This window comes from Lissotriton vulgaris, chromosome 4_1 (assembly GCF_964263255.1).
Source record: "Lissotriton vulgaris chromosome 4_1, aLisVul1.2, whole genome shotgun sequence".
Classification (NCBI taxonomy): Eukaryota; Metazoa; Chordata; class Amphibia; order Caudata; family Salamandridae; genus Lissotriton; species Lissotriton vulgaris.
In genome coordinates, this window is record NC_141691.1 from 1,347,697,397 (window position 1) to 1,347,722,315 (window position 24,919).

The 24,919-nt window shown below is 42.2% G+C and overlaps 1 pseudogene; it reads right to left on the reverse strand.

Moving 5' to 3' along the window:
- Positions 1 to 7,155: 7,155 nt before the first annotated feature.
- LOC147723960 (uncharacterized) overlaps positions 7,156 to 24,919 on the reverse strand; it is a 48,973-nt pseudogene continuing 31,209 nt past the window's right edge.

A 24,919-nucleotide genomic window follows, 5' to 3' on the forward strand; every position in this document is an offset into this window, starting at 1 on the left:
TCCAGAGGGTGCAACAGTAGGGAAAGCGTTGGATAGCGTAGGGGTAAAAATTACTATTTCCACTCCAGTAGGTGCAACTGTGGGGAAAGCGTTGGATAGCGTAGGGGTAAAAATTACTATTCCCACTCCAGAGAGAGCAACAGTAGGGAAAGCGTTGGATAGCGTAGGGGTAAAAATTAGTATTCCCACTCCAGTGAGTGCAACAGTAGGGAAAGCGTTGGATAGCGTAGGGGTAAAAATTACTATTCCCACTCCAGTGACTGCAACAGTAGGGAAAGCGTTAGATAGCGTAGGGGTAACATTTACTATTCCCACTCCAGAGAGTGCAACAGAAGGGAAAGCGTTGGATAGCGTAGGGGTAAAAATTACTATTCCCACTCTAGTGAGCTTAACTGTAGAGAAAGTAAATATTTAATATATTAATAAATATAAATTAAATATAAATACCAATAAAAAATTCATTAAAAGTAAATACCAATTTAATACAATATAATAATGTATTAATACAAAATAATTACCAATTTACAATTAATTAATTAAAAAATAAAATGTAATTACCAATTAATTGAAAATAAATACCAATAAATAAATAAAAACATTTAATTAATTACAATTAAATAACTTCCCACCCTAATCCCCTATAAACCCACAACCCGCTATGGAAAATAAATTAATTAAATTCACTTAATTATCAATTAGTCCATTAATAAAAAATAATTATTTATTTGTGGAGAAGTGTGGCTCACCGGTTAGAGGCGGCAGAAGCAGAGATCGGCCCGGGACCAGGGTTCAATTCCCGACTCGGCAGGGTACGGAAACAATGTCAGCGGGCTCGATAAATCTCACCTCGGTGCCTCTCTAACCATGGATCCCACGCTGCAACTCTGGGCAATAGCTTGCTTAATCTCCACAACGGCCCCCTCGCTGCCGGGGATGCCTGGCTTCACCTTGGGGATGCCCAATAGGGACCATCTCACAGGGAAAGCCAGGACGGGTTCCCCAGCGGTACACAGCGCCAAGAAACGTGCGGTCTACAAATTCATACTAACATAACATAGTTAATTAATTACCAATTAAACATTAATTTAAAAAAATCAAAATAAATACCAATATATAAATTAAAATATTTAATTAATTAATTAATGTTAAATTACTTCCCACCCTATTCCCCTATAAACCCACAACCCACTACAGAATTAAATTACGCAAAAATTAAATAACATAAATGTAATTACTTAAAAAATTACAAAAAGAATATACACATTGCACACATATACTAACACACAAAACACTTGAAAAAATTTGATATTATTAAAAATTCGATAATTTTAATAACCTATATTATATACTTCGATATTTTGACTTTATATATTTATAAAAATCGATATTACATTACTTACCTTAAAAACGATATTTTTGATGACTATATTCTGTCCATTCGATATTCTGTCCATTCTATATTTTGAAGTCGATATTTGTGTAATTCGATATTTTGTACTCGATATGTTGTCTGTATACCAAAAGTAATACTAACACTGATCCACCCAGAACAATCCAGCTTCATGCTCAACAGAGGGACCAAACTCAACTTACAGCGTTTATATGGAGTCCTTGGACTGACAGGCACAGTGTTGAAACCAATGCTGATTCTGTCACTTACAGCAGTCATGGCATTCGATACGTTCAAGTGGCCCTACATGTTTGCCGTCCTGGAAAAACTAGGCTTTGGACCCCAATATAGGTAGTATAGATTCAAAGTTGTAAAATTAGATACATTTTAAAAAGAAATATTGTTGTATACTTCTGATACTATTTTTATGTAACAGCTTTTTAACGGAAATGATCTGTAGAGTTTTAACAACAGGGTCAACCCCTAATTCCAGAGATTAAAGGTCACAAATGACACATTGTGCTAAAGAAATATAATTTATCTGTATCAAGTTTGTGTATTCAAATAGTTGTGTAAATTTCCACATATCAATAACTTGAACTCAAATAAAATGCTCAAATTCGTCTATTTTAGAAGACCATTTGTTTTGAGACAATTGAGCATTTAAACACGTCTATAGCTGTGTCCCGAGCTTATCTTCAGCAAAAACATGCTAGTACATTGCGTTAGCTACCTTTGCTCCATGAAATCTGTGTTCGATCCTGATGCAGGGTACTAAAAAATATATTTTAATTAATAAGTGTTTTTACTAACACCGACTTGAAAGACAGTAACAAACTCAAAACAGTGAGTGACATTATGATCCTTTTTGAGAACTGTAAAGTTTTTATCAAATAAAAAATTGGAACTCTGTAATCTTGCTAATATTATTGCAAGATGTTTGAATGATGTAGAGTCAAATATTTGGCTAGAATGTCCCCCTGCCTGCAAATACTTGCACTTTTCAACTCAAAGAATGCAACCAATATAAATAGAGACGCCAATCCATAAATTCTAGCAGAATATTTTCTACATCATGTTAAAACAATCTATGAATTATCCTAATTTGCTTTGGCTTGTCTGACTTTGTGTGTTGATTTAAAATATACTCAATCTTATCAGCTAATGCCCTTTTCTAATACATATACTCCACAGTCTGCGATGTGACCCTTAGTTCAAAATGTATGCAGTCAACTATCCACCATGCAGACTTTGATTGAGTTTTATTTTAATTTCACCTGGTATAAGACTTCAATACATTCAAAATAATTTCAGTTCATCCAGTATGTCACATACATAAACAAACATAAATAGATCACTTTTCAAATTACTAAGTATAAGCGCTAAGCCATATCAACGAACTCAAATAGACAATTAAAAGTAGTCTTTGGATACATCAGTTCAATTCTAGGTTCCCCCAAATTTTCTCAAATTTCTTTAACGATCGAACACCTCTAAGTTCTGCCAACGTGCACTCCATAATTTTTATTTCATTGACCAAGTACCACCAGTCCAAAGCATTAGGTGGATTAGGGTTAATCCAGGGCCTGGCTAAAGTTAATTTGGCACATGAAAATAAAAATTGATAACAGTATATGATGTGGTTGATTGGTCAAATGAGGGCCAAGTATTACCATAGGTGCCGTTATTGGAGAACTAAGAATATTTTTTGCAACTAAAATTTTTTCCACTTCTTCCCAAAACTTCCCAAGTTTTGGACATGAAAACAGCATATGTACAAGGTCTGCCGCATACTCAGCACATTTCGGGCATTTGGTTTTCTCTCCCAAGATATTATTTGAGGACCATTTAGAAATTTTTTCTGGAGTATAATATAAAATATATATAGTTCTATATTGTTGTAGTCGTAGGCTGGATGATCGTACGTGATAATGGATATTAGTGTAAGATTTACTTATTTGTTTTCCTGTAAGATTAGTTCCAAATTTTAAATTCCATTTATTAGCTAGTGCATCGTTGTCGTCAAATCTTAAACTTATAAAATATTTATATGTCGAGCTGATTATAGATTTCTCTTTTTTAGAATTTAAGAAGTCCCAGATACCCCCGCTCGACACAGTGTTAATTCTGTTCTTATGCACTAAAAAGTCATAGATTTGCATATATTTAAACCGATGTATTTCGGATAATCCAAATAAGTGTTTGAAAGTAAGAAAATCTAATATGCCTTGAGAGTTATATAAATCACCCAGAACCATTATACCTTTCAGTTGCCACCTTCGAAATTCCCCATCACTAAATATACTCGGAAGACCAGGATTGTTCCACAAATTCAATTGAGAATGGAATATAGTAGTTTTACAATAATCAAGGATATCCTTCCATACTCTTACTATATCCCGTGCAGTCTTGAATTTAACCCGTTTGTAGTAGTTGGGATCTGTGATATGGAGTAGAAATTGCTTAGAATCTCCCTTTAGTAATAAATGGTGATAGAAAAGCAAGTCCTCTGTATTCAGTAATGATCGTATACGTCTTACAAATGAGGCCCAAAAGTATAATTTCATGTCGGGAAAATTAAGACCGCCAGATCCAATTTGGTTTTTCAATGTCTTTAACGATCTCCTAGCCTTCTTGTACCCCCAAATAAAGTTACAAAAAATCCTATCTAGTTGTTTAAAAAAAAGCCTGTTCGGTGTCAAAGGGATTGATCTAAATAAATATAAGTATTTAGGTATAATTTTCATTTTTATCAAATTTATTCTACCAATTAGACTTAGTGGGAGTCGATGCCATTTATTCAAATTCGAGATGGTAGTTTTCATTAAATCATTATAGTTGATGGCGTTAAGTTCTTTAATGTTTGAGGTAATTTTAACTCCGAGATAAGTCGCGGTCTTACATATATCAGGCACCGGTTGAGGGGGGACAAAGTTAGCTATTATTTGTGTTTTATGAACATTTAATTTGTAGCCTCATACAATGCCAAATTTAGATGCTTCAAAGTTAATAGCTCTTAGAGACTCATTTGCTTCGGTCGAATAGATAGCGATATCGTCAGCATACGCAGTGATTTTTAAGCTTTGCCTACCAGTCTTAAAGGGTATTATTCCTGGCTGAGTATCCAAAGCTTTTAAAAACAGTTCCAATGAGAGGGCAAATAGTAAAGGTGACAGGGGGCACCCTTGACGTGTGCCCCTCCTAATTGGAAAGCACGGTGATATGAGACCTCCATAGCTGGTGTATGCCGTTGGCTTGTCATAAAGTGCCCGAATCCCGTTTAAAAATTCTCCACCGAACCCCATTGATCCCATTGTATGCCATAAATAGTCCCATCCCACCCGATCAAATGCCTTTTCGGCGTCAAGCATTATCATGGCATGGGGAGTTACCTCTACCTCTGCTATGTCAAATGCTGTTATAGCCGGTTGACATGAGCTGATGTATCCCTCCCTGTTATAAACTCGTGCTGCTGCGTGTTTACAATTTTGGGCATTAGTGGTGCAAGTCTTTTAGCCAAGCATTTTGCAAAGATCTTTGCGTCTGCGTTGATCAAGGAGATCGGTCTATATGAGCCCATCTCCTCTTTAGGTTTACCCTTTTTATGAAAAAAGATTTTTTTGGCTTTATTCCAGGAACGGGGGGCTGACCCGGTTCTGCCGATATGAACTATTACTTCTAAAAGAAAGGGTGTTAACTCGTCTAAGCATAGTTTATAGATTTCCAGAGGGATGGTATCCTCACCCGTGGCTTTTCCTATAGGCAGTGATTGTATAGCCTCCTTTAGTTCTTCACTTGTTATTTCTATAGCCAATTCCTCTGCTTCGTTTGTTGTTATCTGGTTCTTTAAATTTTCTTTTAAATAATTCTCAATTATAAAGTCATTAGGCATGTTCTCCGGTGTATACAGAGTTTCATAATATTTAGCAAACTGTTGGATTATATCATTTGGCTGATTGTATCTCTTATTGTCAACCCCCAAAATTTGGACAATCGTAGACTCCGCTCTATCCTCCGCCACTTTAAATGCTAAAATTTTGCAGATTTTATCTCCACCCTCATATTGTGAGAATTTATATTTATGGATCTGTGCGCTTCTTTTTTTTAGAAGAATTTCTTTGGTCTTACATTTTAGCTGGCTAAGATTTGCACTGATTTCCAGAGTGGATAAGTTATCTCTTAAAGCTTGTACTAGCTTTGTCTCCTCGGCAGCGATATCAGAGGTCAGGGCTAAATTATATTTGTATCTTTCGTGGTTCTGTTTCAAGACAAAGGTTTGCGTAAACCCTCGGATACTGGCTTTACATGTATCCCATACTGTTAAGCATGAAGCAGTGTTTCTATTAATAGTCAAGAATTCTGTAATATGTTGTTTTAGTTGTGAGATGAAAGTCGTATTAGATATTAAATTCCTGGGAAATGTAAAAGGTCTCGGGGGTTTACGATTCAGAGAGGTAGTGAATTCAATCATAATGGGGTTGTGATCAGATGTTATACGTGGATATATTAACATTGATGTGGATCTCATCAATGAATCTGAAACAAAAGCCATATCTAAACGTGAACATAGCCTGTGGGGAGCTGAATAGTATGTGTAACCAGGAGAGTTTGGGTATAGAGAGCTCCATACATCTCTGACATTGTGTAACTTACATAGATCTAAGATAGATGTTCTAGTTTTGGGCATTCGTTTGTAATTACCCGGACGTGTAGTATCCGTTTGACAGTTCAGAATGCAATTGAAGTCACCCATAATTATTACATCTCCCTCCCAGTCTAATAAAGCTATATTTAACTGTTCGAATATTCTGGGATCTTCTTTGTTAGGCCCATATACAACACAGGCGACAAGCTTCACATTGTTAAAACAGAGTTGAGTAATTGCCCACCTGCCCCATTTGTCACAAGTAGTTTTAATTATTTCTGCCTTAAACCTTTTGTCTTTCAGTATAGCAACCCCTCTTGTAGGGGAAGCAACAGCCGAGTTGATTATCATCTCAAAACCCAATTGGCTTAGCAGTTTCTTATCTTTATCTATAATATGGGTTTCTGACAAAAATACTAAGTGGGGGTTGTATAATCTTAGTTCTTCTGCAACTAAGCGCCTTTTACGTTTGTTGTTCAACCCTGAGACATTCCATGCCAAACATTTAATATTATGCATCTCTAATGTAAGATGTAGTGTCGATAATCAACATTTGTTCCATCATTTCTGTTAATCCAATGCTTCGTTCTTTCTCTTTTATCATGTATAGTTCCAAATAAAGAATATATTTTACAAACATAAATCTCACATCAAGTCCTTCTACCAGGTTGAAAATATTTTTTTTTTCATTTTTCCCCCAGCCCTCCCTCCACCTTCCCACATCTCCCACACCCTCCCCTGTCTGCGAAGACCTACCCCCCCTCCCCCCTTACCTACTGCTGCCGTTGATGAGGCAGCGCCTGCGGCAGTGAACCAATAACCCCTCCCCCCTCCCACTGGAGCGTCAGCTATTAGTATTGCCTCATCAACACTGATGTTAACCTCAAGGTGGCGCGTTATATTTGGGTGTATTATACATCCAGTACAATCTAGCACTACTAAATAGTAGAGAAAAAAATTAAGTGATTAAGTGTTCGAAGATTCAGTGCCCCACCTAGATCTTGAGTTCCCCTGTTCTCCGTGTTCCCCGTACCCCATGCCCCTTCATAATCCCATTTCTATTTATCTAGTGTTTCTATATCGCTTATGCAGAGAGAAAGATAAACCCCCTCTCTTTCCTTCAGTCTTTACTCCTGTTGACGCTGGATAGATATGTCTGTGCCTCCCGTACATCACTAAAGAAGTTTGTGCGCCCTTTCATAATCACTTTAAGTTGGGCGGGTTCTTGTAGATATGCTAGGCCTCCCAATTTATTGATTGGGTCGATTAATTTTCGTATTTCCCATCTTTTGTCCATCGTAGTTTTACTAAGATCTGAACGCGTGAAGATGGTAAGATTGTCAATAGTTATTGGGGTATTAGGCTTAGCTTTTTGCCACACAGCTTGTCGAAGCAGAAAGTTACCAAAATGTATTAAGAATGGGCTTGGGAATTTACTATTCTGACGTTTTAGACCAAGTGGAAGTCGGTGTGCTCTTTGTATTTGGGAGTCCCGATCCCAGTCTGAGAGATCCGGGAAGGCACGAGGCAAAAGTTTCACCAAAAAAGCCCTTGGATCGGATCCCTCTAGCCCTTCCGGGATTCCGTAAAGTTTGAGGTTGGATCTCCTTTGTCGGTTTTCCAGGTCCTCGACTTTCCCCTGGAGTTGAGTTAATACTGCATCGTGGCGCCCCACAGTGGCATCTAACCGTTGCGTTCCCTCTTCTACCACGACTGTGTGCTGTTGGAGCTCTATTATCTCCTGTGTAACGCCCTTTAGTATAGAGGTTAGATCAGTTATGGAGGTTTGCAGTCTTACATTGTCACTTTTCAGTTGCTGATAGTTCGCTTCCGATTCTACCCTTTGACTTATCAAAAGTTTTAGTATAGTGTCCAGTTGGGGATGACCAGTATTTCCCAACCTGATCTCTTCCGTTAAGTTTGTGTTTGTATTTTCAACAAAGGGTTTATTTAAGTCAGTATCTATATCCACAGATATCGGTAGATTAGAAGCTGTGGTAGTTAATAGGAAATCTTTTTCCCCTGCGGTTAACTCAGAAGGGATATGGCTGGGAGTTTGCGTCATAGAAGGCCCTATTACGGGGGCATGTAGCGTCTCATTATCTGTAGGGCTACCCCCTGAGAGCCTAAAGCCATACTCTTGACTAACCCCTTGGCTTCAATCCACTTTCTTAGCGGGCTCTTGTCGGTGACCATTTTTTTTAGTAATCAAGGGGGCTGCTCCTGTAGCCAGATTAGACAAAACTCTCCCTCTCTTCTTGTGAATTGTCTTGGCTTTACCTCTGCGTCTCTGTGGGGGTAGCCTACTCAGGGACTTATCCGTAGACTTATCCAATTCCTCCTCTGTATCATCATCACAGTCCTCAAAGGAGAGGTGTTCCTCAGCCAATTCCAAGGTCTGTTTCGAACAAGAATTACCCATTGGGCACGTTACAGGACCACTATTTTCTTCTATTATGCCTTTGCCTGTGTCTGTTGGGCCTTCCAACCTCGAAGATGTAGCTATAGCCTTGGGGTTGAAAGTCAAGGGGATGACTAAAGCATCCGGTAGTGTCGTGGAGATATTTAATGAGTGGGCCCCCCATTTGCCACCTTTATTCCTTCTGTTGCCTCGAGGCTTTCTGAGGTCTCCCGGGTCTCGCTGCCTTCAGTATTGTAGGAGATGTAACTGAGAGAGCTGATAGAGCAAAATCATCATGATTTGTATTATCCAATAGCATAGTATGTTGGGTAGGTGCTGCTGCCCCATCTTCTTTAGGGGAAGAGACTTTATCCATGCATAGCCCTGATGAGGAGTGTGAGGCAACCTGTATTTCCCTTTCGCCATTTGATGCTATAGAAATGGGTTGTGTCCTGGTATTCAACGGGGGGTCCCGCACCTCCCCCGAAGCCACCCCGGAATTAGCACCATCAGTAATGTCTGCACCTTTCTGTGCCATTTTAGGTATTGTCCCGCAGTTCAACAACAGAGGAGGGCGCAGGATCGTCTTACCTGTCGCCTTCCTATCGCTCCCCTTCAAGATAGCAGCCTTATGAAGAACGTCCGTGTCTCCTTAGGCCGGTGCTGCCAGTGCTGCTACTACATTTGCTGCCGCTTTCTCAGCTCCCCCCGTCGTCATATCTTCTGTTGTTACCACGGCCGTGGTAACCAAAGGGACAGAGGCTGGGGCTGTAGACGTAGGCTGAGCGGCCGCCGCCGCTGCTGCTGCTGTTGCGGAGGTTTTGGTATTCCGCGTTGTGCGCGGAGGATGTTTGGGCGACATAACTCCTGGTGATACATTGCACTCCGCATCTTTGCCAGACCAAACAAATCGATACTTGGTCGAGCGAGCCGGTTCACAAACCAGTCCCTAACCGCTCGCCAGATATTCGTAGACAGCCACAGCATCCGGTGAGAGCGGCTGTGGAGCGCTGGAGAGCTGACCCGGGTGAGTTGTTAGTAGAAGGGAGCGGCTGCTATGCCGCTATGCCGCTATGCCGGTCCGATTCAATCAGTCAGGTCCGATCCGTTTTCGTCTCTCTTCTTTCCGATTACTTCCTCGCCATGTAGGCAATCATTAGGATTTCAAGTTATTCTCTACTTTCAATCTTAAATCTTAGGGGTTTTAGAGGCTCTAATGGTCCGCTGATACCAGTGTGGAGGAGAGAGCTCTCGGTCTGCCGCACAGCAGAGTCCTCACTCCGCCATCTTGGACCGTTACTACTGCTTTTTGAGCTAGTATTTTATAGGAAAATATACTTTTACTTCGCATTCGTTATATTGCATCCCTTTACAACGCATTTGTTACAACGACCGTGTTGTTACAACGCAAACTATTACATCACAAGTCATTTCAACGACTTGCTGTAGGGGGCGCGCTGGACTTAGGAATAGTATCATTTAATATTCCTACTCCAGTTTGTGCAACAGAAGGGAAGGTGTTGGATTCTAAATCCAACACCAGTGCGCCCCCCTACAGCAAGTTGTTGAAACGACTTGTGATGTAATGGTTCGTTTTTTAACAATGCAGCCGTTGTAACAACTGCGTTGTAAAGGCTTGCATTGTTATGGCTGTTTCCAATTTTATAGGTTCTACAGTCATTACCACATTGGTGGAAATTAACTAACTTTTGATGCAGTGCAGCACAGTAACCAAAGCTGTGCTGCTTTGCGTCAAAGGGGGAGAAAAAAACACCATATCTACTAAGATGTGGTGCTGTTTTCCCAAGAAAATATTCAATTTAATGTTAATTTCCAAGATACCTCAAGATAAGTATTTGCTTTACCTCCAGTATTGTGCAATATTTTTCCTTTACTTTCATAGACAATGCTTATTTTTTTATGTATACTAATGCATTCACCTTGACGCAGTAAAATATGCTATAAACAACAAAACAACAAAATGAAGTGAAACATCAAGCTGGAGCACTCACAAATTCACATTATGGTACAATAAAGTGTAATGAACTTCTGAAGTAGCAATCAGGGACATACAAAGGAATTGTTTGCCTAAAGACTTTCTCTCCTTGAAAAACTGAAACTGCATGTCCCATACTCACCCCGCCATCTATCAAATGAAAGTGACCTGGAAGACTGATCTGCATCATATGGTTAAACATAAGGCCCTCCTCACTTCAGTGTCTGGGTCCCCTCCCTCCGGCTACAGGATTGCAGGCAATATACTTCCAATGTCTGGGAAGTTACCCTCATGCCCATCCTCTGCTATGTTAAACCAGGGGCATCCAAATGGACCTCACTTTGCTTTAGTAATTAATACTGTGAGACAAACATCAATGGTAAACATCAGAAGAAAACCACTCCAGCGTTTGGAAAATCCATTTTCAATGTTTACATTACTGACCAGTATATTTTCTCATGTTGCTTTTATCATGTGGTTACTGCTTCATTCAAGCATAGCCTAAAGCTCTTTACTATTCCCCTTCTAATGCGTCCAATTATTACTTTACGTTCCCAACCCCTGAACTCATCAGCCATCCTTGCTGAGGTGGTAGTCTATCAGTAGCCTGGCAATGAAGATAGTGTCACCTACTTCTAGAGCCTAACAAAAGTTCCTAATGCAGCACTATCTCACCTGCAAATAATGATGTTTCTGTGTATGTGCTGTGTCCTTAGAGTGCGAGCTAGCTCAAAAGTCTGATTTGTGTTTCTAAAACCCTGCAGAAAAGTTTTTGAATTGACATTAATACATTATATAAATGCAATTAAAATTGAAATTACAAATGATGGCAATAAGGAAGATTACAAAAAAAGACCCTAACGAGGAACGCTTTGTACTGTGCACTGCCCATAATGTACAGCATACTCAAACACAGCACTGTGGGTAACAGTATCCCAAGTTTGTATGGTGAGCAATCCATAATATTTTTCTGAAGATTTCCCCTTTTTTTAAATTCACTTTATCAAATTTTAATGTGTCAATTGATTCTTTTAGTAGAGAACCTTGTGCATACTATGCAGGATTGACATATACTCTGGCAGTGCCATAACAAGACATTACACAATTGTGTGAAGTGTTTATTGATACGAAAATATAATACTACATTCTAGTACTGCAATTTCCAGGTATATAGGTTATTTCAATTACTTTTATTAAAGTCACATTGTTTGATTTACAATTTGGTGATCTGTAAGTTATCTATAATTCACCTTACACTCTAATTGGGGATAGCAAGAGAAAAAATGGTTATTTCATCATCTATTTTACATATGTAACTAATATAAATGCGCTTTGGAATCACAATTACTTTCTCTGCACTATACAAGATAGATCTAGCTATGAAAACTGGAGGAAGAATGTTAATATATCAGTTAATAATTTATAGGCGTGATACTTCATTCTAAAAAATATTTTAATCCTGTGTAGGGTCGGCCACAAACTAATAAAATATAGAATAATAAATTGGATAGAAGAGGTTTAATATTTGGTTAGTTCCTTTATGGAAAATCAGTTAGACATTTATCAAAGTGAGTAAAATTGATCAAATATTTGTGATATCAGTATATTAATATTAATCACAGATCTTACAGTGTGCCTTTTGCTATTGGAATACCTTTGTAGTTGAAATTAGTAAAATATTAGTATTATTAATGTTTTTTTATTATAATCTTTTTGATTGTTACATTATATTTTTCTTTTGTCTTGTCTCTTAATTATCCTAATGCTTTTTGGATGTTCATACGTGTCAATTGTTCTATTGTTATTTTTGCTATCATTTAATGTGTTTGCATTTCTTAAAAATGAAAAATACAACGAAGTGAATGAATTAACCCATGTAAAAAAATGTGTTGACTTTTCTTGCTTTTAGAAAATTAGGATCTATTTTATTGTTGGTGAAATCTAAATAAAAACGAACTTTTTAAAGGATCTTGACACAGTCCTGTATTTGAGTCCTCAGTCATATTTGTAACATATGAAGCCGTATTTTCCATTGTGAATAAGTAATTTACCAAAAACATGTGATTAACAAGCCTGTTTAGAGCAGTGATGTGAGAGAGATGTAATTTTGTTTTTGGGGCTAGCCGTGCCCCAGGAAAAGTAACATGGCTATGTTAATTAGTGGACAAAACTGGCTTCAAAGTCAGAAGAGAGCAACGCAGACCATCTGAGGAGCCGTTGCAGTTATGAGAGTTATTTTCCTATAGCTGGTGGATTTCTTATGAGTACACTCGACAGTCAGTGTTTGCAGACAAGCTTGGAAAGAATTTCAGATAAAAAGCTGTCCCTCACAATATTAAAAGAGGTGTTAGTAGCATCGGAGCTGATGTTTTCTCCCCAAGTTATTTGAATTAAATCGCAAAAGAGCAACATAGATCAAAGAAGCAAATAAGCTTTAATATCATTATCTACAGAGATAAATGTGTGTCTGTTGAAAGCAGTCATGTTTTTTGTTTTATCCTTGCACTTCTTATGTTGCATCATTTCATTGCTTTTTGGGGATCTGTTTGGGTTGGAGGTGGGGGTTTATATTGATTGTTCGGCCTCCTCCTGAGGCGAAGCTGTTTATGTATTTATATATCTTACAATATATAAAGCAAAGTGGATATGCCATTATCGACCTGCACATCAATGTGTCTCCTTAGTATATCAGCTTAGCAACAGTGGAAATACAGCAAGTATTGAGTGCAACCTTGGTGTCCAACGCTCATCCACCTAGGGCGCCAAACTCTGCATCCACAAAAGTGAAATCAGATCTAACTTCATCAAAAGACACCAGAGCACATCATGTTTTAGTTACTCTCATCCTCCGTGCAATTAGCACTCTTCTGTAGTGAATGTTGTTGTGTTATAGAGTCCCAATCAATAAAGATCACGTAGTGTAAATCAATCACGTTTTTATTCCATTAAATGACACAATGTTCCACAGCCTACGCAGGTTTCGCCCTATCAGGGCTTCCTCAAGGCTCGCTGGCAATATGATTCACACCCTATTAGTCTCTGCAGGTATGAATTTTGAAAATAAAATGTCCACGATACTTCATGTAAGATTCACTTCTTATTCTCCGCACCAAATCGTGCACTACTTGTGTCAACTGCTAATCCTCCGAGTCACCCTCTGTATGGAGCCATGATACGTTCCATCGCGCGGTAAACTTTTCCTCACCGTCCATGCATGTCCAAGATCCGATGTCACATGCATGATACCCTTGAGTGGCCCTTCTTTTTCTTTCTCCTCCCACGTCTTGGCTTCAGCAATATCTTAATTCGTAAAATATTGCTCCTTTATGCTCTTCCCACTGCCCACCTTAGACTTAATGGACAAATCTCCCCTATTGGGAGAGGCGCCCGCCAGGGCTGCCCGCTCTCCCCAATGCTCTTCGCCATCGCAATGGAGCGGCTAGACTTCAGCAACACCACACCCAGAGGGGCATTGGCTTTGCGGCCCGTGCACTCCTGGTCTCCATGTATGCGGATGATATCACATTATACGTCCGCCACCCCCACGAAAATCTCAGCCCCCTGGTGCGGGCGATCATACGGTTTGGTGGATACTCTGGTATCCAGGTGAACTGGAGTAAGTCAGTCCTTTTTCCTATTACGGATGCCACTGCTCCTTTCGCCCCGGACTATCCTTTTGTTTGGGCATCTGGTTCCACTCGCTATCTGGGGGTTTGGTTGAGCAGGAACGTGGATGACTTCTGGAAGGGTAACTTTGGTTGTGCGGTGGACTGGCTCGAATCTAAAATACTGTTATGGAATCGGCTTCCTTTGTCGTTGGCGGGCCGCATAGCCAACGCCAATATGGTGGTCCTCCCGAAATTCCTGTATCTTTTAGCGAATTTCCTCGTTCCCCTAACTGCCCACTTTTGTCGCAGGATCTGCTCGCTGATCATCTCTCTTATCTGGGCTGGCAGGCAACCAAGGATTGCGTACGACACCCTCACCCTCCGGATGTCTTGTGGTGGCATGGGCGCCCCTAAATTTAAGCTGTATGCTCTGTGTGCTCAGTCCAGTTTCTTGCATTTCCGGATTCATCCCACTCCTTACCAGCCGCACGTGGTGGTTGAAGCTGATCTTGCAGCCCCTTGGCCGTTAGTCACTGCCCTGTTTGCTCCAGCCAAACTCCCACGCAATGAAATAGATACCGTTGAGACCATTGGCTGGGCCTGGGAGGGTTTACGATGTATGTCCAATGATCCGATGCTTTTGGCTAGTGAGATGCCTATTGTACGCCATCCTGCTTTCCCTCGTCTCTAACCCTCCGGCATGGCTTAACACGCCACCCCCTCGAGGCTGGCAACACTGGCGGACCTCTATTCTGGGGATACGTTCTACTCTCCCCCTGCCACTTTTGGTCCCATCGACACTTTGCTTTTCTATGAGTTGGGGACGATTTGCCAGGAACTGCCTCATACGTTCCTCCTGCCACCTCCTTCGATGACTACTCTTGACTTCCTTTATTCGTCCCCCACTTCCCGGAAATTGGTTACCAAGCTTTATGCCATCACACTGGCGGCCACCTCCTTCTCCACTGGCCACGCCGTGTGGAGATGGCGTGGCGTGGTGCGAGGACCTCGGTGTGGATATCTCCCAGGCCGACTGGCTTTATTGTTGCTTTATTGTTGCAATCAAACAAAGCGCTTATCTCCAAACTATTGCTTGCATCTTTTAAACTTACACAGGCTTTATCACACCCCCATTCAGCTACACAAATTGGGACTCATTCCCAGTGACAGATGCCTGCCCTGTTCTGCCCCCGCAGCGGATTTCTCTCATCTAGCCTGGCTCTGCCCAAAGGTCTACGACTACTGGCAAGAGGTCTGCACTGCAATTTCCGAGATCACCTCCTCTCCGGTTCAGCCCGACACCCCACTCTGCCTCTTAGGCTTTGTTAAGTACTGCCCAGACGCCTCCCGCCATTTGATTGCTATGCTGCTTGTCTTGCCGCGACATCGGGTGCCCATGTATTGGGGTCGCAGACCTGCGCCTAAGTTTGCCCACTGGCTTGAGGATGTATCGCAATGCCAGAACCTGTTATCTGAATTCTGGCATTTTATACCTGCGAGGTCTCGGCCCCTTGATCATATGAGGCGCCTTTGTGACATACCTTCATGCTCATTCACCCCTGCTTCTCCCGCGCTCCTCGACCACATTATGCCCGCGGCGGCCGCCGGTGTAGGTCAGTAGCCACCCCACTCCCTGCCCTCGCTCCCCTCCAGGCGGGCCTGCCCCCACTTCTTCTGGCAAAGGTATGCCTCACTCCTACAATTGTTTTTGTGCTATGGTGCCTGCTGTGGTGTCTGTGTAAATTGTTGGCCAATGCTGCTTTGTTTTACTGACCCTCTTTGCAATCCGCGGGTGTATCACTATGTGCGATGTCTTCCTCTGATGCAAACATTTATTTTGTCTATGCAATCTTGTCAATAAAGGTTTTTGAAAATTAAAAAAAAAAAGCGCAGTCACGGCATTTCTAGAAATAAGAGGTGTGGATGGAGGATTCTGCCTGTATGAAGAAGGAAGGGAACTGCAAGGTGCTGAGAATGCTGTGAAAAAGCCTTGGGCCCATTGGGTATGATCCAAAATAATATAGAGCACTTTTCCTCTGGACTGGGACAGTGAAAAATGGGACAGAACTGGAAAAGATGATAAGCTGGGGAGATGGAGGTGAAAAGGCTTAAGGGAAACATATGCTAGAGTGTTTTTAATAAATCAAAATTAATGCAATGAACATGTAGAAATAATGTGGAGGCCTCAAAATGAAAAGTCACATTTTAAGGGCAAATGAGAGCATCAGGCTTTCATAGCTACATAGATTAAGTTAGAAAGACTTCTGAATGCATCTTTCCTTATCCTTTTTCTCTGACCTAATGTCAGTAATGTGAGATGTGAAACTTTCAATGATACAAAAATGCAGAATTGAACATGAACTAATAGAAAACATTACATTTCAACCGTCCCATAGAGATATCCTCATAGACTACAATAATGTATTAAATTGTGTAGTTTAATTTTCAACAAAATGTTTCTTCCTAAGTAAAACTCGCATGTTAGAATGTGTGAGAATTCCATGATGTCATCTGTATGGTGGGGATACCTAACCATGAACTGTTTTGTCTTGTAGTAGAAATGAACGGTGGGAACCTAACCTTGACTTGTACAATGTTTATGAAATGTTTCATTTTAACACTTAGGCCCTGATTACGACGTTGGATACGGTATCGGTCTGGCACCACCCAACCATAGGTTGGCGGTTCCGACTGCCTGATTTAGCCTCAATATGTCTCTAAGCCTTTGTCTTGAACCTCTAAGACGACTGAAGTTTTCCTGTTCCCATGATGACACAGCGCAATGAACCGTTGAGGAGACAGAAGAAGGCAACATTTTACCTTAGTGATAGATATTGAAATGTTCTCTTCATGGGAAGTGCTGTTTGATTTAGATTTTCTAAAAGCTCTATGACTTCATCTCTCGATTTGCAACTCTTTATGGGTTCTAATAGATACCTTTCCCATATTCCCTACACTTAAAATAGACATTTATTTGTATGGAGCATTCTTTATGCAATTGATTTGTACTGTATTACTAAAGAATTGATTACCTATTTTGAGAACTTATAAATTAAGAAATACTTACTAAAAGATTTAATAAAGCCTTTAAACTCACATCAAATCTCATCACTGACTCCTAAATGATGATAATTGAACTGTAATGTATACATTGATTTGATTTGCAGCTTCTGATTAATTCTCTTCTTACGTACAAGGTATGTAGGCCCTAAGCCAAGAGAAATGAGATGGGATTTTTCTTCAGAAGAGGAATAAAACTGATACCATAAACCAAATATTTATTTAAAGTACCTGCTCGACCACATGCGAACTCAAGCAATAGAGTACAAAGTCAAGCATGTGGCCATATTGTGGTTTTGCTTCTTTTATATTCAAAGAAGCCAGTTCATCAACTGAAAGAGGAGCAAGGTGGGGATTGGTGGCAATTCTGTTGGAAAGTGTTCTTTGGTATAAACAGCAAAAAAGAAACATGGGAAACAGGGGGGTGTTCATTCCATTATGTGAAGTTACATTAACCCAGATGTGGAAGGATCAGTTCAGCTATGAGCCATGCATGTGTGTATGTATGTATTTACCTATGTATGTTTGCATGTATGTGTGCCTCTAGGTATGCCCATTTGGGATTAATAGACCAAGATACAAACAAACAGAGTGCTGTAGAAAAGGGGGGTTATAATATGAGCTGTCATTAGGGAAGGTAGATGAGAAAAGAGGATGTTACAGGGGAGGGGAATGTAAGGGGTGGTTAAGGAGCAGCTAGGTAGTAGTGAAATGTTGTGTGAAGATAAGTGTTTAATTTACTTGTGAAAGAAGAAAGGTACTTGCCTGCACTGGAGTGGCTACTGTAGAGGAGAAAGCTTCCTTTGAGGTTTTCTCAAGCTTGCATCTCTAGATTCCCTCTATGGGAACTTTACTGCATTGAAAGAAGTGGGTGTTGGTGGGGATATTTTTTGGAGATCATGTAAGAAGGGGTCTTTGTGCGGAGTGCTTTGTAAATGATACAGCACATATTGAAGGTAACACAGGCCAATGAGGGAAGCCAGTGGAACTCTCCGAGAGCTGGAGCCACCATGTTTATTGTCCAAATAATACCCATTATCAGGCAAGCTGCTATATGAAGGATCCAGGGCATTGCCTCCATCAAGGTGCAACAGGACCAGGGCTTAAACAGCAGTAATGAAGTCTGCTTCCAGAGCACCAACGGCTGCCTTGAATCAAAGGGAGGTGTCGATTGGAAGTCAAGCGACTTTCACTGCTGGTCATGTGGAGTTTAAAGCCATCTAGACTCATTGATGAGACCAGTTTTGAATTTGTTGTTAAATATATTTTGGACACATTTGTTTTTATTGGTTAGAGTTTGATTTGTGGGTAAGAAATCTAAGCTTGGATGGTTGTAAGACAGCACTTTATATGGTCAACAATGTGTTGGGATGTTGGGACAGCCACAATAAAAAGTCTGGAAAGAAGTGAACTGAGACCGGAAGGGATTATGTAAAATGAATAGAGTTGAGTGATTTTGGCACAAGACCATACTATTTAAAACCCCAGAATTGCCTAGACAACCTGGAGTTCACTTGTCTATCTTGGGGACTATTCTTAATTGGATATGTATAGAATTAATGAGTGAAAACATTGGCAAGGGTGGAGGGCTGAGCAGATTCAAAACAAAACACAAGGAGGGAGGTACCCTATTTAGGCTAATGTAGGACAGGGTAAACACAGTTTGAACAAAAAAACGTCCAGGAGTTTAAGGATATCCCTTACGTTGTAGTATAGCCGCCTTAAAAATGTTTAGAGGAGGCTATATTCGACACAAAGTCTGCTCTACTACGACGTAAGGGATATCCTTAAACTCCTGGATGTTTTTTTGTTCAAACGGGCTGAGCAGATTAACACTGTCAGGGGAAGGTTTTCTGAGTGGATGGGAAACTGCAAAATGAAGAAAAGTTGGGTGCTGGTCTAATTAAGGATCTGTCAAGTTATTGGTGGTTTACAGTGGAAAAAAAGGGTTTGGGTGAAGTCTGCACCGGCCCATGGAGTGAGTGTGTTTTCATGATATGATATGATATGATATGATATGATATGATATGATATGATATGATATGATATGACGGGTATTTATAAAGTGCACAGCTACTCAGGCAGAGTATCCCGACGCTAGACAAAAACCTCAGAACTAGACTGCTGCTGTCCCTGGAAGGGAGGAAAACTTAAGGTAGATGTCGGAAGAGCCAGGTTTTAGGCAACTTCCTAAAGGTAAGTAGGTCAGTCACCTGTCTGAGTCTCGCCAGCAGGAGCTTCCAGACTCTGGCGACCTGCAGTTGGAAAGAGCGACCTCCTAAACGGGTGCGGGAAAACTTAGAGACAGCCACCAGATACAGTGAAGATAACCTCATGGTTCTGCAGGGGGCCTAGTGTGTGACTCTCCTTCTGAGATAGTGTGCACCCGTGCCCTGTAGTGCCTTAAAAGCCAATACCAAGGCTTTAAAGCAAATACTGTTCCTCACGGGGAGCCAGTGTAAAGCTTTCAGGTGAGGAGAGATCTGAGTATCAGGTTTAAGCAGGAGTACCACCATAGCGGCCGCATTCTGGACCACCGGTAATCTATTCAATAGGTACTCTGGGAGGCCTAGATATAGGGCATTAACATATTCCAGCCTTGAGACAATAAGACCTTGAACAACAGTCTTCCTGTGGGCAAGAGGCAGGAGGGGAAGAAACTTCTTCAGCATCCGCAGGAGGCCAAAACACGATCCTGCGACTGACTGGATTTGGGCTTTCATGGACAGAGTATCATCCAGCTTGACACCCAGGTTCTTAACTGTACTAACCGAGGTGAGAGGAGGCAACATGTCTGATGGCCACCATTGTTTCCACTTGTCCACAGAGGGGGAGCCGAAGAAAATGGCTTCTGATTTCTCTGGTTGCATTAGAGCTGGTTCTTTCTGAGCTATGCGAAAACCCCAGACGGACACTCTCCTCTGCAAAGTCCTCTACCTTGTCACAGGCGAACAGAAGCTGCGTGCCATCATTATATGATATTATTGTCACACCACAAGCTTCTGCCAGGGGAGCAAGGGGAGACATATAAAGGTTGATAAGTGTTGGGCTCAAAATTGAGCCCTGGGGGACACCCACCTTCATAGAAGGAATAGGAGCGGAAAAAGGGGAAGACTCGACCTCTTGAGATCTCTCCTCCAAAAAAGGAGGAGAACCACTTTAGAAACATGCCACCCATGCCGCACTCCTGCAATCTATGCAGGAGTCGCTTATGTGGCACAGTATTAAAAGCCGCAGAGAGATCCAACAAAATCAGCACCGCTTTACGCCCTTCATCCAACTTCTCCTTGATGGTCTCTGAAATTTCGAGCAGAGACGTTTCCGTGCTGAAATTAAATCTAAAAAGAAAATGGCTCTGGTAGAGGAGATCCATTTTTTCCACATAATCCATAATGATTAAATTAGCATATTTCTCTACAGCCTTGGAAAAAAACAGGAGCGGTGAAATAGGTCTATAGTTCAATCAATCAGGGGTTTATAAAGTGCGCTACTTACCCGTGAGGATCTCAAGGCGCGGGAGGCAGCTCCTGATCAGTCGAAGAGCCAGGTCTTGAGGTCCTTCTTGAACATTTGCAGGGTTGGGGAGCAACTGATGTTCACAGGGATCTCGTTCCAGGTCTTGGCTGCGATGTAGGAGAAAGCTCTCCTGCCTGCTCTGTTCCTGCGGATGTGCGGGACCTCTGCAGGACGAGGTCGGCAGAGTGGAGGTTCCTCTTGGGTACGTGGAAGGAGACTCTCTCATTGAAGTATTTGGGTCTGATACTGTTGAGGGATTTGTAGGTGTGGGTGAGGAGCTTTTAGGTGACCCTCCTCTCGACTGGTAGCCAGTGGAGGTCTCGTAGTTGTTGGGTCATTTGTTCGTGGCATGGTGTTCCGAAGATGAGTCTGGCTGTGGCGTTCTGGATGGTTTGGAGTTTGTGTAGAAGGGATCTGTTGATTCCGGCGTATATAGCGTTGCCGTAGTCTAGTCTGCTGGTTATGAGCTCGTGGGTGACGGTCCTTCTGCATTAGGGGGGGATCCATTTGAAGGTCTTGCGGAGGATGCACAGGCAGTTGAAGTTGGTGGAGGCGACGGCGTTGATCTGACAGTTCATGGACAGGGAGGAGTCAAGGATGATGCTGAGTTTTCGTGCGTGGTCTGTAGGGGTGGGTGGCTTCCAGAGGGCAGAGGGCTACCAGGTGTTATCCCAGGCTGAGGTACAGGGGCCGAGGATGAGGACCACGGTTTCTCTGAGTTGAGCTTCAAGCAGCTGTCTTTCATCCAAGCTGCGACGTCCTTCCTTCCTTTGTGGAAACAGAGTCTGGTGTCTTCGGGGTTCTTTGAGAGCGAGAGGATGAGCTGGGTGTCATCGGTGTAGGATATTATGCTGAGCCCATACTATCTGATGATGGCGGCGAGTGGGCCTTGAAGATGTTGAAGAGCGTCGGGCTGATCGATGATCCTTAGGGTACTGCGCAGTTGACGTCAGTGGGTTCGGAGAGGAAGAGACGGCGTCTGATCCTCTGGGTTCTGCCAGAGAGGAAGGACTGGATCCAGTCGAGGGCGGCTCCTTGTATCCCTGAGTCGTGAAGTCTGGCTGTGAGCGGGCGGTGAGAGACGGTGTCGAAGGCTGCAGAGAGGTCTAGGAGGATGAGGGCCACAGTGTGTCCCTGGTCAAGTAGTATGTGGATGTCGTCCGTGGCGGCGAGGAGGGCGGTCTCAGTGCTGTGGATGCTGCAGAATCCAGATTATGAGGCGTCAAGGATGTAGTTCTCTTCCATGACGGTGGTCAGCTGTGCGTTTACGAGTCTCTCTGTGACTTTGGAGAAGGAAGGGGAGGAGAGAGATGGGCCAGTAGTTTTTCAGGTGGGCTGTCGGCTTTTTGAGAAGGGGTTTAACCTCTGCCCTCTTCCAGTCTTCTGGCAAGATGCCGGATCTGAAGCAGGCATTGATGTTCCATCCTAGTTCGGGTGCAATGGTGGCCCTGTGGAATATGTGTGGGGGGTAGGGGTCTGTTGGGGCCCCTGAGTGGGTTTTCTTCATGGTCGCGGTGATGTGTTCAATGGTGGCGGGATTCCAGGGTGTGACAATTGGCTTGTCTGCGGTGGTGCAGAGGGAGGTGATGTCCGGCGTTTGTTCGCTGAAGTTTTCATAGAGGGTCTGGATCTTCTGATGGAAGTAGGAGCTGAGTTTGTTGCAAAGTTCCTGGAAAGGTGTGATGTCCGTGGCTTCGCTGGACGGTTTGGTAAACTGTTGTATGACGTTGAACAGTTCCTTGGCGTTGGCCGCGTTGGTCTGGACTTTGTCTCTTATGAAGGTCCATTTGGTGTCTCTTGTGTGGTATTCCTTCAGGGCACTCCTGTGGTGGTTCCATGCTATAGTTGGATGGTAGCAAGGGCTCAGCTGAGGGCTTTTTTTAGCAATGGCAGAATTTTTGCATTTTTCCATCTGCTAGGCACATTCACCCTTCCTCATGGAGGATTTAAGGACAAAATTAGCAGCAGTATTAATGACCTCAGTCACTGAGGCCAACAATTTTGGTGGGCAGGGGTCTGAGGGAGAGCCTGATTTAAAGTCTTTCATGATCTCCAAGGAAGTCTCCATTTGTAGAGGGGGGAACTGTGTTAACGATGGAACCTCCACAGGGGCTCCAGATGTTAAACATTTGGAGTTCCTGCCCTCCAACTGGAGGTTCTCAGTGAACGAGTCTTGGATGATTCTGATCTTGTCATGGAAAAAAGAAGCAAGTTGGCTTGTCCATTCCATAGTGGGTGTGAAAGGCCTGGAGGCGGAACGCGGGGAAGAGAAGTCTTTCACAATTTAAAAAATGTCCTTGCTCTTGTTGCCAAATGACTCAATTTTGGCCGAAAACATTTTTTGAGGGCCGCATACATTTTATTATGATGAACTTTCAAGGCCTGTTTATAAATTTCTTTATAAACCACGGGGCAGAAATTCTAGTTGCTTTGGAAGAGCAGGTGGACAAAGAAGCAAGCACCTGGGTACGTTGCTGCATCCAATTCTCCAGGCAGAGAGCATCACTCTCATGATTGCCATCTATTGAAAGCGGTGATGTTCTAGTGCTTCGCTCAGAGCTGCGGAAGTTATTCAGTGGCGGGATCTTGAGGTATTTGCGCTCTGCTTCCCAAGAAATTGAGGACATTTTACCGTCCTACACACCTTAAAATCTATAAGGTAATGATCTGACCATACTAAAGGTCTACTTAGAGTTCTAAGTTAGAAAAAATCTGGTCAGGGTGTGACTCTTATCATGGGTGGGGTAAAAGACTTAAGGGGACAGGTTGAAGATGGCAAGGGACTCAATCAATGAAATGACCTCGGACTCTGAGGGTTTATCCAAATGAATGTTAAAGTCTCCCAATTCCAGAAAGTGCTTATACTTGAGAACTAAGAGCGAGATTGCCTCATTGATGGATTTAAGGAAATTCCCAGCTGGCCCTGGGGGCCTATAAATTAAGACTCTGGCCAGGGATTGGTGTACTGACAATGCACAGTGAAAACCTAAACATTCTGCCCTCCCAACTCCCCAATGTTGCAGGAAATATCCAGTTTTAAAAATTGTTTCTACTCCACCACCCTTGCCAACAGCACAATCTTTCCTAAGAGTCTGATAGCCTGAGGGGATGGCGGTAGCAATGGTGGGGTTTAAGGCCTCGGTGAGCCATGTTTTAGTCAGAAACATTATGTCTGGGCTGGACTCTTGTATCAGCTCATGGACATGGAGTTCATGCTTTCTCAAAGAGCGTGTGTTAAGTAAATAAGCTTTATAGTTCCCGCCTTGACTAGTCAGCGAGCCCGTTTTAAGACCACGGTAAGCAATACCCACACTCTCAGGGTTAGATCCACCGTTGTTATCAGATGCCACCCAGACACAATGTGCGCATTTTAGAATAGCTCTTTCGGTATTTATAGTGACGTAGTTGTGGCAGCGAGATGCCTTGCTGATGTTTAGCAGCAGGGACTCTGCTAGAGTTATGCGCTGTTCATGATATGCATGAGAACCGGCAACATGGCCAGCGCTGGCCGCCTCCGGGATGCTGACGGGCACAGATGGGTGCACCTTAGGTGCCCCTTTGGCATGCCACCGCCGCGTCCGTGCAGCGCCACTCATATTATTCTCCCGAGCTAAACTACTAGAGCGCTCACACATCAAAATGGCGCTGCTTGAGGGCAGATAGACTTGGGTTAGATGACAGATCATTTGGTCTGTATAAGCCTTGAGAGGGCTGAAAGACCTGATGGGGGACCAGGAACGTCAGACAAGGAACCAAGGACAGAAGGTCAGATAAGCTGCTCATTGGCATTGGAAGGGGTGTCATATACAAGACGGAGGATGATTTTGTTTCAGGACAGAGGATGTATAACAATACTTATATTTTAGTTTGATGAGGAGGTCCAATTAGGGTTTATGGTGTTGGTGGCCAATGATCTAAACTTTTTGATAACTTAAAGTTGTGTCCGAAGGTTCCTTTAACATATTCTCATTGAAATGTTCATGAAATTACTGGCTACTATATACAAATTATTATTTTATTTATTTATGTACTGTTGATTTAGTTTTTTTAGAGGATTCTGTGTATCTGTTTGGTTATTTCAGAGCCCCAGTGAAGATACTTGGGGGCATATTCTCAAGAACGTGTCCTAACCATCGCAAAAGTAACTTAACGCAACTCTCAACGTCGCAGTCTATCACGGTAAAATTACGCTGTGTTAACTAAGTATTCACAACACGGTGGTACTATGCGATAGTCTCCAGATAACACGTCAAATGACCACTTTAAAATCAACGCCACGCCGCAAAAATGCAAAACATGAACT